The sequence below is a fragment of the Carex rostrata genome, chromosome 18, assembly GCF_964058835.1.
Source record: "Carex rostrata chromosome 18, lpCarRost1.2, whole genome shotgun sequence".
Classification (NCBI taxonomy): domain Eukaryota; kingdom Viridiplantae; phylum Streptophyta; class Magnoliopsida; order Poales; family Cyperaceae; genus Carex; species Carex rostrata.
Window position 1 is genome coordinate 6,062,858 of NC_135935.1, and position 12,823 is coordinate 6,075,680.

General features: G+C 38.1%; 36 non-coding genes across 36 annotated transcripts; all 36 read left to right on the forward strand.

The window, feature by feature from the left end:
* The first annotated feature begins 175 nt into the window (after positions 1 to 175).
* On the forward strand, positions 176 to 294 carry LOC144570685 (5S ribosomal RNA). Its single transcript, XR_013516942.1, has one exon. It is a non-coding gene; the product is annotated as a 5S ribosomal RNA (ribosomal RNA).
* Positions 295 to 518: 224 nt separating this feature from the next.
* Positions 519 to 637, forward strand: LOC144570067 (5S ribosomal RNA). Its single transcript, XR_013516338.1, has one exon. It is a non-coding gene; the product is annotated as a 5S ribosomal RNA (ribosomal RNA).
* Positions 638 to 861: 224 nt separating this feature from the next.
* LOC144570068 (5S ribosomal RNA) lies at positions 862 to 980 on the forward strand. The gene has a single exon (XR_013516339.1). It is a non-coding gene; the product is annotated as a 5S ribosomal RNA (ribosomal RNA).
* A 224-nt stretch (positions 981 to 1,204) lies between these two features.
* Positions 1,205 to 1,323, forward strand: LOC144570070 (5S ribosomal RNA). The gene has a single exon (XR_013516340.1). It is a non-coding gene; the product is annotated as a 5S ribosomal RNA (ribosomal RNA).
* Positions 1,324 to 1,547: 224 nt separating this feature from the next.
* Positions 1,548 to 1,666, forward strand: LOC144570071 (5S ribosomal RNA). Its single transcript, XR_013516341.1, has one exon. It is a non-coding gene; the product is annotated as a 5S ribosomal RNA (ribosomal RNA).
* Positions 1,667 to 1,890: 224 nt separating this feature from the next.
* On the forward strand, positions 1,891 to 2,009 carry LOC144570072 (5S ribosomal RNA). Its single transcript, XR_013516342.1, has one exon. It is a non-coding gene; the product is annotated as a 5S ribosomal RNA (ribosomal RNA).
* Positions 2,010 to 2,248: 239 nt separating this feature from the next.
* Positions 2,249 to 2,367, forward strand: LOC144570074 (5S ribosomal RNA). Its single transcript, XR_013516344.1, has one exon. It is a non-coding gene; the product is annotated as a 5S ribosomal RNA (ribosomal RNA).
* Positions 2,368 to 2,591: 224 nt separating this feature from the next.
* LOC144570474 (5S ribosomal RNA) lies at positions 2,592 to 2,710 on the forward strand. The gene has a single exon (XR_013516738.1). It is a non-coding gene; the product is annotated as a 5S ribosomal RNA (ribosomal RNA).
* A 224-nt stretch (positions 2,711 to 2,934) lies between these two features.
* Positions 2,935 to 3,053, forward strand: LOC144570075 (5S ribosomal RNA). The gene has a single exon (XR_013516345.1). It is a non-coding gene; the product is annotated as a 5S ribosomal RNA (ribosomal RNA).
* A 221-nt stretch (positions 3,054 to 3,274) lies between these two features.
* On the forward strand, positions 3,275 to 3,393 carry LOC144570076 (5S ribosomal RNA). Its single transcript, XR_013516346.1, has one exon. It is a non-coding gene; the product is annotated as a 5S ribosomal RNA (ribosomal RNA).
* A 224-nt stretch (positions 3,394 to 3,617) lies between these two features.
* LOC144570077 (5S ribosomal RNA) lies at positions 3,618 to 3,736 on the forward strand. The gene has a single exon (XR_013516347.1). It is a non-coding gene; the product is annotated as a 5S ribosomal RNA (ribosomal RNA).
* Positions 3,737 to 3,960: 224 nt separating this feature from the next.
* Positions 3,961 to 4,079, forward strand: LOC144570599 (5S ribosomal RNA). Its single transcript, XR_013516859.1, has one exon. It is a non-coding gene; the product is annotated as a 5S ribosomal RNA (ribosomal RNA).
* A 224-nt stretch (positions 4,080 to 4,303) lies between these two features.
* On the forward strand, positions 4,304 to 4,422 carry LOC144570078 (5S ribosomal RNA). Its single transcript, XR_013516348.1, has one exon. It is a non-coding gene; the product is annotated as a 5S ribosomal RNA (ribosomal RNA).
* A 224-nt stretch (positions 4,423 to 4,646) lies between these two features.
* On the forward strand, positions 4,647 to 4,765 carry LOC144570080 (5S ribosomal RNA). The gene has a single exon (XR_013516350.1). It is a non-coding gene; the product is annotated as a 5S ribosomal RNA (ribosomal RNA).
* Positions 4,766 to 5,004: 239 nt separating this feature from the next.
* LOC144570491 (5S ribosomal RNA) lies at positions 5,005 to 5,123 on the forward strand. Its single transcript, XR_013516755.1, has one exon. It is a non-coding gene; the product is annotated as a 5S ribosomal RNA (ribosomal RNA).
* A 239-nt stretch (positions 5,124 to 5,362) lies between these two features.
* On the forward strand, positions 5,363 to 5,481 carry LOC144570081 (5S ribosomal RNA). The gene has a single exon (XR_013516351.1). It is a non-coding gene; the product is annotated as a 5S ribosomal RNA (ribosomal RNA).
* Positions 5,482 to 5,705: 224 nt separating this feature from the next.
* On the forward strand, positions 5,706 to 5,824 carry LOC144570082 (5S ribosomal RNA). The gene has a single exon (XR_013516352.1). It is a non-coding gene; the product is annotated as a 5S ribosomal RNA (ribosomal RNA).
* A 244-nt stretch (positions 5,825 to 6,068) lies between these two features.
* Positions 6,069 to 6,187, forward strand: LOC144570083 (5S ribosomal RNA). Its single transcript, XR_013516353.1, has one exon. It is a non-coding gene; the product is annotated as a 5S ribosomal RNA (ribosomal RNA).
* A 239-nt stretch (positions 6,188 to 6,426) lies between these two features.
* On the forward strand, positions 6,427 to 6,545 carry LOC144570084 (5S ribosomal RNA). Its single transcript, XR_013516354.1, has one exon. It is a non-coding gene; the product is annotated as a 5S ribosomal RNA (ribosomal RNA).
* Positions 6,546 to 6,784: 239 nt separating this feature from the next.
* LOC144570087 (5S ribosomal RNA) lies at positions 6,785 to 6,903 on the forward strand. The gene has a single exon (XR_013516356.1). It is a non-coding gene; the product is annotated as a 5S ribosomal RNA (ribosomal RNA).
* Positions 6,904 to 7,132: 229 nt separating this feature from the next.
* On the forward strand, positions 7,133 to 7,251 carry LOC144570088 (5S ribosomal RNA). The gene has a single exon (XR_013516357.1). It is a non-coding gene; the product is annotated as a 5S ribosomal RNA (ribosomal RNA).
* Positions 7,252 to 7,490: 239 nt separating this feature from the next.
* LOC144570089 (5S ribosomal RNA) lies at positions 7,491 to 7,609 on the forward strand. Its single transcript, XR_013516358.1, has one exon. It is a non-coding gene; the product is annotated as a 5S ribosomal RNA (ribosomal RNA).
* A 229-nt stretch (positions 7,610 to 7,838) lies between these two features.
* On the forward strand, positions 7,839 to 7,957 carry LOC144570090 (5S ribosomal RNA). Its single transcript, XR_013516359.1, has one exon. It is a non-coding gene; the product is annotated as a 5S ribosomal RNA (ribosomal RNA).
* A 239-nt stretch (positions 7,958 to 8,196) lies between these two features.
* LOC144570532 (5S ribosomal RNA) lies at positions 8,197 to 8,315 on the forward strand. The gene has a single exon (XR_013516794.1). It is a non-coding gene; the product is annotated as a 5S ribosomal RNA (ribosomal RNA).
* A 239-nt stretch (positions 8,316 to 8,554) lies between these two features.
* Positions 8,555 to 8,673, forward strand: LOC144570091 (5S ribosomal RNA). Its single transcript, XR_013516360.1, has one exon. It is a non-coding gene; the product is annotated as a 5S ribosomal RNA (ribosomal RNA).
* Positions 8,674 to 8,912: 239 nt separating this feature from the next.
* On the forward strand, positions 8,913 to 9,031 carry LOC144570625 (5S ribosomal RNA). The gene has a single exon (XR_013516885.1). It is a non-coding gene; the product is annotated as a 5S ribosomal RNA (ribosomal RNA).
* A 244-nt stretch (positions 9,032 to 9,275) lies between these two features.
* LOC144570092 (5S ribosomal RNA) lies at positions 9,276 to 9,394 on the forward strand. The gene has a single exon (XR_013516361.1). It is a non-coding gene; the product is annotated as a 5S ribosomal RNA (ribosomal RNA).
* Positions 9,395 to 9,618: 224 nt separating this feature from the next.
* Positions 9,619 to 9,737, forward strand: LOC144570093 (5S ribosomal RNA). Its single transcript, XR_013516362.1, has one exon. It is a non-coding gene; the product is annotated as a 5S ribosomal RNA (ribosomal RNA).
* Positions 9,738 to 9,976: 239 nt separating this feature from the next.
* LOC144570094 (5S ribosomal RNA) lies at positions 9,977 to 10,095 on the forward strand. The gene has a single exon (XR_013516363.1). It is a non-coding gene; the product is annotated as a 5S ribosomal RNA (ribosomal RNA).
* Positions 10,096 to 10,334: 239 nt separating this feature from the next.
* On the forward strand, positions 10,335 to 10,453 carry LOC144570095 (5S ribosomal RNA). Its single transcript, XR_013516364.1, has one exon. It is a non-coding gene; the product is annotated as a 5S ribosomal RNA (ribosomal RNA).
* Positions 10,454 to 10,692: 239 nt separating this feature from the next.
* Positions 10,693 to 10,811, forward strand: LOC144570096 (5S ribosomal RNA). The gene has a single exon (XR_013516365.1). It is a non-coding gene; the product is annotated as a 5S ribosomal RNA (ribosomal RNA).
* Positions 10,812 to 11,050: 239 nt separating this feature from the next.
* Positions 11,051 to 11,169, forward strand: LOC144570098 (5S ribosomal RNA). The gene has a single exon (XR_013516367.1). It is a non-coding gene; the product is annotated as a 5S ribosomal RNA (ribosomal RNA).
* Positions 11,170 to 11,398: 229 nt separating this feature from the next.
* Positions 11,399 to 11,517, forward strand: LOC144570099 (5S ribosomal RNA). The gene has a single exon (XR_013516368.1). It is a non-coding gene; the product is annotated as a 5S ribosomal RNA (ribosomal RNA).
* Positions 11,518 to 11,756: 239 nt separating this feature from the next.
* On the forward strand, positions 11,757 to 11,875 carry LOC144570533 (5S ribosomal RNA). The gene has a single exon (XR_013516795.1). It is a non-coding gene; the product is annotated as a 5S ribosomal RNA (ribosomal RNA).
* A 239-nt stretch (positions 11,876 to 12,114) lies between these two features.
* On the forward strand, positions 12,115 to 12,233 carry LOC144570100 (5S ribosomal RNA). The gene has a single exon (XR_013516369.1). It is a non-coding gene; the product is annotated as a 5S ribosomal RNA (ribosomal RNA).
* A 239-nt stretch (positions 12,234 to 12,472) lies between these two features.
* Positions 12,473 to 12,591, forward strand: LOC144570626 (5S ribosomal RNA). Its single transcript, XR_013516886.1, has one exon. It is a non-coding gene; the product is annotated as a 5S ribosomal RNA (ribosomal RNA).
* Positions 12,592 to 12,823: the final 232 nt, after the last annotated feature.

Genomic DNA, 12,823 nt, shown 5'->3' on the forward strand with positions numbered 1-12,823 from the left:
TATATGAGCGCACGAGGCGGTTGTCTCGGAGTTTTATCGAATTATGGAATTTTAACTTGTAAATTAAATTAAATTAAATTAAATTAGTTAGATAATTTTTGATGAAATTAAATCGGTTTTTAAATTAAAAAAGTCGTTATTTGCGTTTAAGTAGAGGTTTGAGTCATTCTATAACGGATGCGATCATACCAGCACTAAAGCACCGGATCCCATCGGAACTCCGCAGTTAAGCGTGCTTGGGCAGTAGTAGTACTAGGATGGGTGACCTCCTGGGAAGTCCCTGTGTTGCATTCCTTTTTATTTTATTTTATTTTATTTTTTGTTGCCGCGCGTCGCACCCGCAAATGGCGTAATTCTGTATATGAGCGCACGAGGCGGTTGTCTCGGAGTTTTATCGAATTATGGAATTTTAACTTGTAAATTAAATTAGTTAGATAATTTTTGATGAAATTAAATCGGTTTTTAAATTAAAAAAGTCGTTATTTGCGTTTAAGTAGAGGTTTGAGTCATTCTATAACGGATGCGATCATACCAGCACTAAAGCACCGGATCCCATCGGAACTCCGCAGTTAAGCGTGCTTGGGCAGGAGTAGTACTAGGATGGGTGACCTCCTGGGAAGTCCCTGTGTTGCATTCCTTTTTATTTTATTTTATTTTATTTTTTGTTGCCGCGCGTCGCACCCGCAAATGGCGTAATTCTGTATATGAGCGCACGAGGCGGTTGTCTCGGAGTTTTATCGAATTATGGAATTTTAACTTGTAAATTAAATTAGTTAGATAATTTTTGATGAAATTAAATCGGTTTTTAAATTAAAATAGTCGTTATTTGCGTTTAAGTAGAGGTTTGAGTCATTCTATAACGGATGCGATCATACCAGCACTAAAGCACCGGATCCCATCGGAACTCCGCAGTTAAGCGTGCTTGGGCAGGAGTAGTACTAGGATGGGTGACCTCCTGGGAAGTCCCTGTGTTGCATTCCTTTTTATTTTATTTTATTTTATTTTTTGTTGCCGCGCGTCGCACCCGCAAATGGCGTAATTCTGTATATGAGCGCACGAGGCGGTTGTCTCGGAGTTTTATCGAATTATGGAATTTTAACTTGTAAATTAAATTAGTTAGATAATTTTTGATGAAATTAAATCGGTTTTTAAATTAAAATAGTCGTTATTTGCGTTTAAGTAGAGGTTTGAGTCATTCTATAACGGATGCGATCATACCAGCACTAAAGCACCGGATCCCATCGGAACTCCGCAGTTAAGCGTGCTTGGGCAGGAGTAGTACTAGGATGGGTGACCTCCTGGGAAGTCCCTGTGTTGCATTCCTTTTTATTTTATTTTATTTTATTTTTTGTTGCCGCGCGTCGCACCCGCAAATGGCGTAATTCTGTATATGAGCGCACGAGGCGGTTGTCTCGGAGTTTTATCGAATTATGGAATTTTAACTTGTAAATTAAATTAGTTAGATAATTTTTGATGAAATTAAATCGGTTTTTAAATTAAAATAGTCGTTATTTGCGTTTAAGTAGAGGTTTGAGTCATTCTATAACGGATGCGATCATACCAGCACTAAAGCACCGGATCCCATCGGAACTCCGCAGTTAAGCGTGCTTGGGCAGGAGTAGTACTAGGATGGGTGACCTCCTGGGAAGTCCCTGTGTTGCATTCCTTTTTATTTTATTTTATTTTATTTTTTGTTGCCGCGCGTCGCACCCGCAAATGGCGTAATTCTGTATATGAGCGCACGAGGCGGTTGTCTCGGAGTTTTATCGAATTATGGAATTTTAACTTGTAAATTAAATTAGTTAGATAATTTTTGATGAAATTAAATCGGTTTTTAAATTAAAATAGTCGTTATTTGCGTTTAAGTAGAGGTTTGAGTCATTCTATAACGGATGCGATCATACCAGCACTAAAGCACCGGATCCCATCGGAACTCCGCAGTTAAGCGTGCTTGGGCAGGAGTAGTACTAGGATGGGTGACCTCCTGGGAAGTCCCTGTGTTGCATTCCTTTTTATTTTATTTTATTTTATTTTTTGTTGCCGCGCGTCGCACCCGCAAATGGCGTAATTCTGTATATGAGCGCACGAGGCGGTTGTCTCGGAGTTTTATCGAATTATGGAATTTTAACTTGTAAATTAAATTAAATTAAATTAAATTAGTTAGATAATTTTTGATGAAATTAAATCGGTTTTTAAATTAAAAAAGTCGTTATTTGCGTTTAAGTAGAGGTTTGAGTCATTCTATAACGGATGCGATCATACCAGCACTAAAGCACCGGATCCCATCGGAACTCCGCAGTTAAGCGTGCTTGGGCAGGAGTAGTACTAGGATGGGTGACCTCCTGGGAAGTCCCTGTGTTGCATTCCTTTTTATTTTATTTTATTTTATTTTTTGTTGCCGCGCGTCGCACCCGCAAATGGCGTAATTCTGTATATGAGCGCACGAGGCGGTTGTCTCGGAGTTTTATCGAATTATGGAATTTTAACTTGTAAATTAAATTAGTTAGATAATTTTTGATGAAATTAAATCGGTTTTTAAATTAAAATAGTCGTTATTTGCGTTTAAGTAGAGGTTTGAGTCATTCTATAACGGATGCGATCATACCAGCACTAAAGCACCGGATCCCATCGGAACTCCGCAGTTAAGCGTGCTTGGGCAGGAGTAGTACTAGGATGGGTGACCTCCTGCGAAGTCCCTGTGTTGCATTCCTTTTTATTTTATTTTATTTTATTTTTTGTTGCCGCGCGTCGCACCCGCAAATGGCGTAATTCTGTATATGAGCGCACGAGGCGGTTGTCTCGGAGTTTTATCGAATTATGGAATTTTAACTTGTAAATTAAATTAGTTAGATAATTTTTGATGAAATTAAATCGGTTTTTAAATTAAAATAGTCGTTATTTGCGTTTAAGTAGAGGTTTGAGTCATTCTATAACGGATGCGATCATACCAGCACTAAAGCACCGGATCCCATCGGAACTCCGCAGTTAAGCGTGCTTGGGCAGGAGTAGTACTAGGATGGGTGACCTCCTGGGAAGTCCCTGTGTTGCATTCCTTTTTATTTTATTTTATTTTATTTTTTGTTGCCGCGCGTCGCACCCGCAAATGGCGCACGAGGCGGTTGTCTCGGAGTTTTATCGAATTATGGAATTTTAACTTGTAAATTAAATTAAATTAAATTAAATTAGTTAGATAATTTTTGATGAAATTAAATCGGTTTTTAAATTAAAATAGTCGTTATTTGCGTTTAAGTAGAGGTTTGAGTCATTCTATAACGGATGCGATCATACCAGCACTAAAGCACCGGATCCCATCGGAACTCCGCAGTTAAGCGTGCTTGGGCAGGAGTAGTACTAGGATGGGTGACCTCCTGGGAAGTCCCTGTGTTGCATTCCTTTTTATTTTATTTTATTTTATTTTTTGTTGCCGCGCGTCGCACCCGCAAATGGCGTAATTCTGTATATGAGCGCACGAGGCGGTTGTCTCGGAGTTTTATCGAATTATGGAATTTTAACTTGTAAATTAAATTAGTTAGATAATTTTTGATGAAATTAAATCGGTTTTTAAATTAAAATAGTCGTTATTTGCGTTTAAGTAGAGGTTTGAGTCATTCTATAACGGATGCGATCATACCAGCACTAAAGCACCGGATCCCATCGGAACTCCGCAGTTAAGCGTGCTTGGGCAGGAGTAGTACTAGGATGGGTGACCTCCTGGGAAGTCCCTGTGTTGCATTCCTTTTTATTTTATTTTATTTTATTTTTTGTTGCCGCGCGTCGCACCCGCAAATGGCGTAATTCTGTATATGAGCGCACGAGGCGGTTGTCTCGGAGTTTTATCGAATTATGGAATTTTAACTTGTAAATTAAATTAGTTAGATAATTTTTGATGAAATTAAATCGGTTTTTAAATTAAAATAGTCGTTATTTGCGTTTAAGTAGAGGTTTGAGTCATTCTATAACGGATGCGATCATACCAGCACTAAAGCACCGGATCCCATCGGAACTCTGCAGCTAAGCGTGCTTGGGCAGGAGTAGTACTAGGATGGGTGACCTCCTGGGAAGTCCCTGTGTTGCATTCCTTTTTATTTTATTTTATTTTATTTTTTGTTGCCGCGCGTCGCACCCGCAAATGGCGTAATTCTGTATATGAGCGCACGAGGCGGTTGTCTCGGAGTTTTATCGAATTATGGAATTTTAACTTGTAAATTAAATTAGTTAGATAATTTTTGATGAAATTAAATCGGTTTTTAAATTAAAAAAGTCGTTATTTGCGTTTAAGTAGAGGTTTGAGTCATTCTATAACGGATGCGATCATACCAGCACTAAAGCACCGGATCCCATCGGAACTCCGCAGTTAAGCGTGCTTGGGCAGGAGTAGTACTAGGATGGGTGACCTCCTGGGAAGTCCCTGTGTTGCATTCCTTTTTATTTTATTTTATTTTATTTTTTGTTGCCGCGCGTCGCACCCGCAAATGGCGTAATTCTGTATATGAGCGCACGAGGCGGTTGTCTCGGAGTTTTATCGAATTATGGAATTTTAACTTGTAAATTAAATTAGTTAGATAATTTTTGATGAAATTAAATCGGTTTTTAAATTAAAATAGTCGTTATTTGCGTTTAAGTAGAGGTTTGAGTCATTCTATAACGGATGCGATCATACCAGCACTAAAGCACCGGATCCCATCGGAACTCCGCAGTTAAGCGTGCTTGGGCAGGAGTAGTACTAGGATGGGTGACCTCCTGGGAAGTCCCTGTGTTGCATTCCTTTTTATTTTATTTTATTTTATTTTTTGTTGCCGCGCGTCGCACCCGCAAATGGCGTAATTCTGTATATGAGCGCACGAGGCGGTTGTCTCGGAGTTTTATCGAATTATGGAATTTTAACTTGTAAATTAAATTAAATTAAATTAAATTAGTTAGATAATTTTTGATGAAATTAAATCGGTTTTTAAATTAAAATAGTCGTTATTTGCGTTTAAGTAGAGGTTTGAGTCATTCTATAACGGATGCGATCATACCAGCACTAAAGCACCGGATCCCATCGGAACTCTGCAGTTAAGCGTGCTTGGGCAGGAGTAGTACTAGGATGGGTGACCTCCTGGGAAGTCCCTGTGTTGCATTCCTTTTTATTTTATTTTATTTTATTTTTTGTTGCCGCGCGTCGCACCCGCAAATGGCGTAATTCTGTATATGAGCGCACGAGGCGGTTGTCTCGGAGTTTTATCGAATTATGGAATTTTAACTTGTAAATTAAATTAAATTAAATTAAATTAGTTAGATAATTTTTGATGAAATTAAATCGGTTTTTAAATTAAAATAGTCGTTATTTGCGTTTAAGTAGAGGTTTGAGTCATTCTATAACGGATGCGATCATACCAGCACTAAAGCACCGGATCCCATCGGAACTCCGCAGTTAAGCGTGCTTGGGCAGGAGTAGTACTAGGATGGGTGACCTCCTGGGAAGTCCCTGTGTTGCATTCCTTTTTATTTTATTTTATTTTATTTTTTGTTGCCGCGCGTCGCACCCGCAAATGGCGTAATTCTGTATATGAGCGCACGAGGCGGTTGTCTCGGAGTTTTATCGAATTATGGAATTTTAACTTGTAAATTAAATTAGTTAGATAATTTTTGATGAAATTAAATCGGTTTTTAAATTAAAATAGTCGTTATTTGCGTTTAAGTAGAGGTTTGAGTCATTCTATAACGGATGCGATCATACCAGCACTAAAGCACCGGATCCCATCGGAACTCCGCAGTTAAGCGTGCTTGGGCAGGAGTAGTACTAGGATGGGTGACCTCCTGGGAAGTCCCTGTGTTGCATTCCTTTTTATTTTATTTTATTTTATTTTATTTTATTTTTTGTTGCCGCGCGTCGCACCCGCAAATGGCGTAATTCTGTATATGAGCGCACGAGGCGGTTGTCTCGGAGTTTTATCGAATTATGGAATTTTAACTTGTAAATTAAATTAAATTAAATTAGTTAGATAATTTTTGATGAAATTAAATCGGTTTTTAAATTAAAATAGTCGTTATTTGCGTTTAAGTAGAGGTTTGAGTCATTCTATAACGGATGCGATCATACCAGCACTAAAGCACCGGATCCCATCGGAACTCCGCAGTTAAGCGTGCTTGGGCAGGAGTAGTACTAGGATGGGTGACCTCCTGGGAAGTCCCTGTGTTGCATTCCTTTTTATTTTATTTTATTTTATTTTTTGTTGCCGCGCGTCGCACCCGCAAATGGCGTAATTCTGTATATGAGCGCACGAGGCGGTTGTCTCGGAGTTTTATCGAATTATGGAATTTTAACTTGTAAATTAAATTAAATTAAATTAAATTAGTTAGATAATTTTTGATGAAATTAAATCGGTTTTTAAATTAAAATAGTCGTTATTTGCGTTTAAGTAGAGGTTTGAGTCATTCTATAACGGATGCGATCATACCAGCACTAAAGCACCGGATCCCATCGGAACTCCGCAGTTAAGCGTGCTTGGGCAGGAGTAGTACTAGGATGGGTGACCTCCTGGGAAGTCCCTGTGTTGCATTCCTTTTTATTTTATTTTATTTTATTTTTTGTTGCCGCGCGTCGCACCCGCAAATGGCGTAATTCTGTATATGAGCGCACGAGGCGGTTGTCTCGGAGTTTTATCGAATTATGGAATTTTAACTTGTAAATTAAATTAAATTAAATTAAATTAGTTAGATAATTTTTGATGAAATTAAATCGGTTTTTAAATTAAAATAGTCGTTATTTGCGTTTAAGTAGAGGTTTGAGTCATTCTATAACGGATGCGATCATACCAGCACTAAAGCACCGGATCCCATCGGAACTCCGCAGTTAAGCGTGCTTGGGCAGGAGTAGTACTAGGATGGGTGACCTCCTGGGAAGTCCCTGTGTTGCATTCCTTTTTATTTTATTTTTTGTTGCCGCGCGTCGCACCCGCAAATGGCGTAATTCTGTATATGAGCGCACGAGGCGGTTGTCTCGGAGTTTTATCGAATTATGGAATTTTAACTTGTAAATTAAATTAAATTAAATTAAATTAGTTAGATAATTTTTGATGAAATTAAATCGGTTTTTAAATTAAAATAGTCGTTATTTGCGTTTAAGTAGAGGTTTGAGTCATTCTATAACGGATGCGATCATACCAGCACTAAAGCACCGGATCCCATCGGAACTCCGCAGTTAAGCGTGCTTGGGCAGGAGTAGTACTAGGATGGGTGACCTCCTGGGAAGTCCCTGTGTTGCATTCCTTTTTATTTTATTTTATTTTATTTTTTGTTGCCGCGCGTCGCACCCGCAAATGGCGTAATTCTGTATATGAGCGCACGAGGCGGTTGTCTCGGAGTTTTATCGAATTATGGAATTTTAACTTGTAAATTAAATTAAATTAAATTAAATTAGTTAGATAATTTTTGATGAAATTAAATCGGTTTTTAAATTAAAATAGTCGTTATTTGCGTTTAAGTAGAGGTTTGAGTCATTCTATAACGGATGCGATCATACCAGCACTAAAGCACCGGATCCCATCGGAACTCCGCAGTTAAGCGTGCTTGGGCAGGAGTAGTACTAGGATGGGTGACCTCCTGGGAAGTCCCTGTGTTGCATTCCTTTTTATTTTATTTTTTGTTGCCGCGCGTCGCACCCGCAAATGGCGTAATTCTGTATATGAGCGCACGAGGCGGTTGTCTCGGAGTTTTATCGAATTATGGAATTTTAACTTGTAAATTAAATTAAATTAAATTAAATTAGTTAGATAATTTTTGATGAAATTAAATCGGTTTTTAAATTAAAATAGTCGTTATTTGCGTTTAAGTAGAGGTTTGAGTCATTCTATAACGGATGCGATCATACCAGCACTAAAGCACCGGATCCCATCGGAACTCCGCAGTTAAGCGTGCTTGGGCAGGAGTAGTACTAGGATGGGTGACCTCCTGGGAAGTCCCTGTGTTGCATTCCTTTTTATTTTATTTTATTTTATTTTTTGTTGCCGCGCGTCGCACCCGCAAATGGCGTAATTCTGTATATGAGCGCACGAGGCGGTTGTCTCGGAGTTTTATCGAATTATGGAATTTTAACTTGTAAATTAAATTAAATTAAATTAAATTAGTTAGATAATTTTTGATGAAATTAAATCGGTTTTTAAATTAAAATAGTCGTTATTTGCGTTTAAGTAGAGGTTTGAGTCATTCTATAACGGATGCGATCATACCAGCACTAAAGCACCGGATCCCTTCGGAACTCCGCAGTTAAGCGTGCTTGGGCAGGAGTAGTACTAGGATGGGTGACCTCCTGGGAAGTCCCTGTGTTGCATTCCTTTTTATTTTATTTTATTTTATTTTTTGTTGCCGCGCGTCGCACCCGCAAATGGCGTAATTCTGTATATGAGCGCACGAGGCGGTTGTCTCGGAGTTTTATCGAATTATGGAATTTTAACTTGTAAATTAAATTAAATTAAATTAAATTAGTTAGATAATTTTTGATGAAATTAAATCGGTTTTTAAATTAAAATAGTCGTTATTTGCGTTTAAGTAGAGGTTTGAGTCATTCTATAACGGATGCGATCATACCAGCACTAAAGCACCGGATCCCATCGGAACTCCGCAGTTAAGCGTGCTTGGGCAGGAGTAGTACTAGGATGGGTGACCTCCTGGGAAGTCCCTGTGTTGCATTCCTTTTTATTTTATTTTATTTTATTTTTTGTTGCCGCGCGTCGCACCCGCAAATGGCGTAATTCTGTATATGAGCGCACGAGGCGGTTGTCTCGGAGTTTTATCGAATTATGGAATTTTAACTTGTAAATTAAATTAAATTAAATTAAATTAGTTAGATAATTTTTGATGAAATTAAATCGGTTTTTAAATTAAAAAAGTCGTTATTTGCGTTTAAGTAGAGGTTTGAGTCATTCTATAACGGATGCGATCATACCAGCACTAAAGCACCGGATCCTATCGGAACTCCGCAGTTAAGCGTGCTTGGGCAGGAGTAGTACTAGGATGGGTGACCTCCTGGGAAGTCCCTGTGTTGCATTCCTTTTTATTTTATTTTATTTTATTTTTTGTTGCCGCGCGTCGCACCCGCAAATGGCGTAATTCTGTATATGAGCGCACGAGGCGGTTGTCTCGGAGTTTTATCGAATTATGGAATTTTAACTTGTAAATTAAATTAAATTAAATTAAATTAAATTAGTTAGATAATTTTTGATGAAATTAAATCGGTTTTTAAATTAAAATAGTCGTTATTTGCGTTTAAGTAGAAGTTTGAGTCATTCTATAACGGATGCGATCATACCAGCACTAAAGCACCGGATCCCATCGGAACTCCGCAGTTAAGCGTGCTTGGGCAGGAGTAGTACTAGGATGGGTGACCTCCTGGGAAGTCCCTGTGTTGCATTCCTTTTTATTTTATTTTATTTTATTTTTTGTTGCCGCGCGTCGCACCCGCAAATGGCGTAATTCTGTATATGAGCGCACGAGGCGGTTGTCTCGGAGTTTTATCGAATTATGGAATTTTAACTTGTAAATTAAATTAGTTAGATAATTTTTGATGAAATTAAATCGGTTTTTAAATTAAAATAGTCGTTATTTGCGTTTAAGTAGAGGTTTGAGTCATTTTATAACGGATGCGATCATACCAGCACTAAAGCACCGGATCCCATCGGAACTCCGCAGTTAAGCGTGCTTGGGCAGGAGTAGTACTAGGATGGGTGACCTCCTGGGAAGTCCCTGTGTTGCATTCCTTTTTATTTTATTTTATTTTATTTTTTGTTGCCGCGCGTCGCACCCGCAAATGGCGTAATTCTGTATATGAGCGCACGAGGCGGTTGTCTCGGAGTTTTATCGAATTATGGAATTTTAACTTGTAAATTAAATTAAATTAAATTAAATTAGTTAGATAATTTTTGATGAAATTAAATCGGTTTTTAAATTAAAATAGTCGTTATTTGCGTTTAAGTAGAGGTTTGAGTCATTCTATAACGGATGCGATCATACCAGCACTAAAGCACCGGATCCCATCGGAACTCCGCAGTTAAGCGTGCTTGGGCAGGAGTAGTACTAGGATGGGTGACCTCCTGGGAAGTCCCTGTGTTGCATTCCTTTTTATTTTATTTTATTTTATTTTTTGTTGCCGCGCGTCGCACCCGCAAATGGCGTAATTCTGTATATGAGCGCACGAGGCGGTTGTCTCGGAGTTTTATCGAATTATGGAATTTTAACTTGTAAATTAAATTAAATTAAATTAAATTAGTTAGATAATTTTTGATGAAATTAAATCGGTTTTTAAATTAAAATAGTCGTTATTTGCGTTTAAGTAGAGGTTTGAGTCATTCTATAACGGATGCGATCATACCAGCACTAAAGCACCGGATCCCATCGGAACTCCGCAGTTAAGCGTGCTTGGGCAGGAGTAGTACTAGGATGGGTGACCTCCTGGGAAGTCCCTGTGTTGCATTCCTTTTTATTTTATTTAATTTTATTTTTTGTTGCCGCGCGTCGCACCCGCAAATGGCGTAATTCTGTATATGAGCGCACGAGGCGGTTGTCTCGGAGTTTTATCGAATTATGGAATTTTAACTTGTAAATTAAATTAAATTAAATTAAATTAGTTAGATAATTTTTGATGAAATTAAATCGGTTTTTAAATTAAAATAGTCGTTATTTGCGTTTAAGTAGAGGTTTGAGTCATTCTATAACGGATGCGATCATACCAGCACTAAAGCACCGGATCCCATCGGAACTCCGCAGTTAAGCGTGCTTGGGCAGGAGTAGTACTAGGATGGGTGACCTCCTGGGAAGTCCCTGTGTTGCATTCCTTTTTATTTTATTTTATTTTATTTTTTGTTGCCGCGCGTCGCACCCGCAAATGGCGTAATTCTGTATATGAGCGCACGAGGCGGTTGTCTCGGAGTTTTATCGAATTATGGAATTTTAACTTGTAAATTAAATTAAATTAAATTAAATTAGTTAGATAATTTTTGATGAAATTAAATCGGTTTTTAAATTAAAATAGTCGTTATTTGCGTTTAAGTAGAGGTTTGAGTCATTCTATAACGGATGCGATCATACCAGCACTAAAGCACCGGATCCCATCGGAACTCCGCAGTTAAGCGTGCTTGGGCAGGAGTAGTACTAGGATGGGTGACCTCCTGGGAAGTCCCTGTGTTGCATTCCTTTTTATTTTATTTTTTGTTGCCGCGCGTCGCACCCGCAAATGGCGTAATTCTGTATATGAGCGCACGAGGCGGTTGTCTCGGAGTTTTATCGAATTATGGAATTTTAACTTGTAAATTAAATTAAATTAAATTAAATTAGTTAGATAATTTTTGATGAAATTAAATCGGTTTTTAAATTAAAATAGTCGTTATTTGCGTTTAAGTAGAGGTTTGAGTCATTCTATAACGGATGCGATCATACCAGCACTAAAGCACCGGATCCCATCGGAACTCCGCAGTTAAGCGTGCTTGGGCAGGAGTAGTACTAGGATGGGTGACCTCCTGGGAAGTCCCTGTGTTGCATTCCTTTTTATTTTATTTTATTTTATTTTTTGTTGCCGCGCGTCGCACCCGCAAATGGCGTAATTCTGTATATGAGCGCACGAGGCGGTTGTCTCGGAGTTTTATCGAATTATGGAATTTTAACTTGTAAATTAAATTAAATTAAATTAAATTAGTTAGATAATTTTTGATGAAATTAAATCGGTTTTTAAATTAAAATAGTCGTTATTTGCGTTTAAGTAGAGGTTTGAGTCATTCTATAACGGATGCGATCATACCAGCACTAAAGCACCGGATCCCTTCGGAACTCCGCAGTTAAGCGTGCTTGGGCAGGAGTAGTACTAGGATGGGTGACCTCCTGGGAAGTCCCTGTGTTGCATTCCTTTTTATTTTATTTTATTTTATTTTTTGTTGCCGCGCGTCGCACCCGCAAATGGCGTAATTCTGTATATGAGCGCACGAGGCGGTTGTCTCGGAGTTTTATCGAATTATGGAATTTTAACTTGTAAATTAAATTAAATTAAATTAAATTAGTTAGATAATTTTTGATGAAATTAAATCGGTTTTTAAATTAAAATAGTCGTTATTTGCGTTTAAGTAGAGGTTTGAGTCATTCTATAACGGATGCGATCATACCAGCACTAAAGCACCGGATCCCATCGGAACTCCGCAGTTAAGCGTGCTTGGGCAGGAGTAGTACTAGGATGGGTGACCTCCTGGGAAGTCCCTGTGTTGCATTCCTTTTTATTTTATTTTATTTTATTTTTTGTTGCCGCGCGTCGCACCCGCAAATGGCGTAATTCTGTATATGAGCGCACGAGGCGGTTGTCTCGGAGTTTTATCGAATTATGGAATTTTAACTTGTAAATTAAATTAAATTAAATTAAATTAGTTAGATAATTTTTGATGAAATTAAATCGGTTTTTAAATTAAAAAAGTCGTTATTTGCGTTTAAGTAGAGGTTTGAGTCATTCTATAACGGATGCGATCATACCAGCACTAAAGCACCGGATCCTATCGGAACTCCGCAGTTAAGCGTGCTTGGGCAGGAGTAGTACTAGGATGGGTGACCTCCTGGGAAGTCCCTGTGTTGCATTCCTTTTTATTTTATTTTATTTTATTTTTTGTTGCCGCGCGTCGCACCCGCAAATGGCGTAATTCTGTATATGAGCGCACGAGGCGGTTGTCTCGGAGTTTTATCGAATTATGGAATTTTAACTTGTAAATTAAATTAAATTAAATTAAATTAAATTAGTTAGATAATTTTTGATGAAATTAAATCGGTTTTTAAATTAAAATAGTCGTTATTTGCGTTTAAGTAGAAGTTTGAG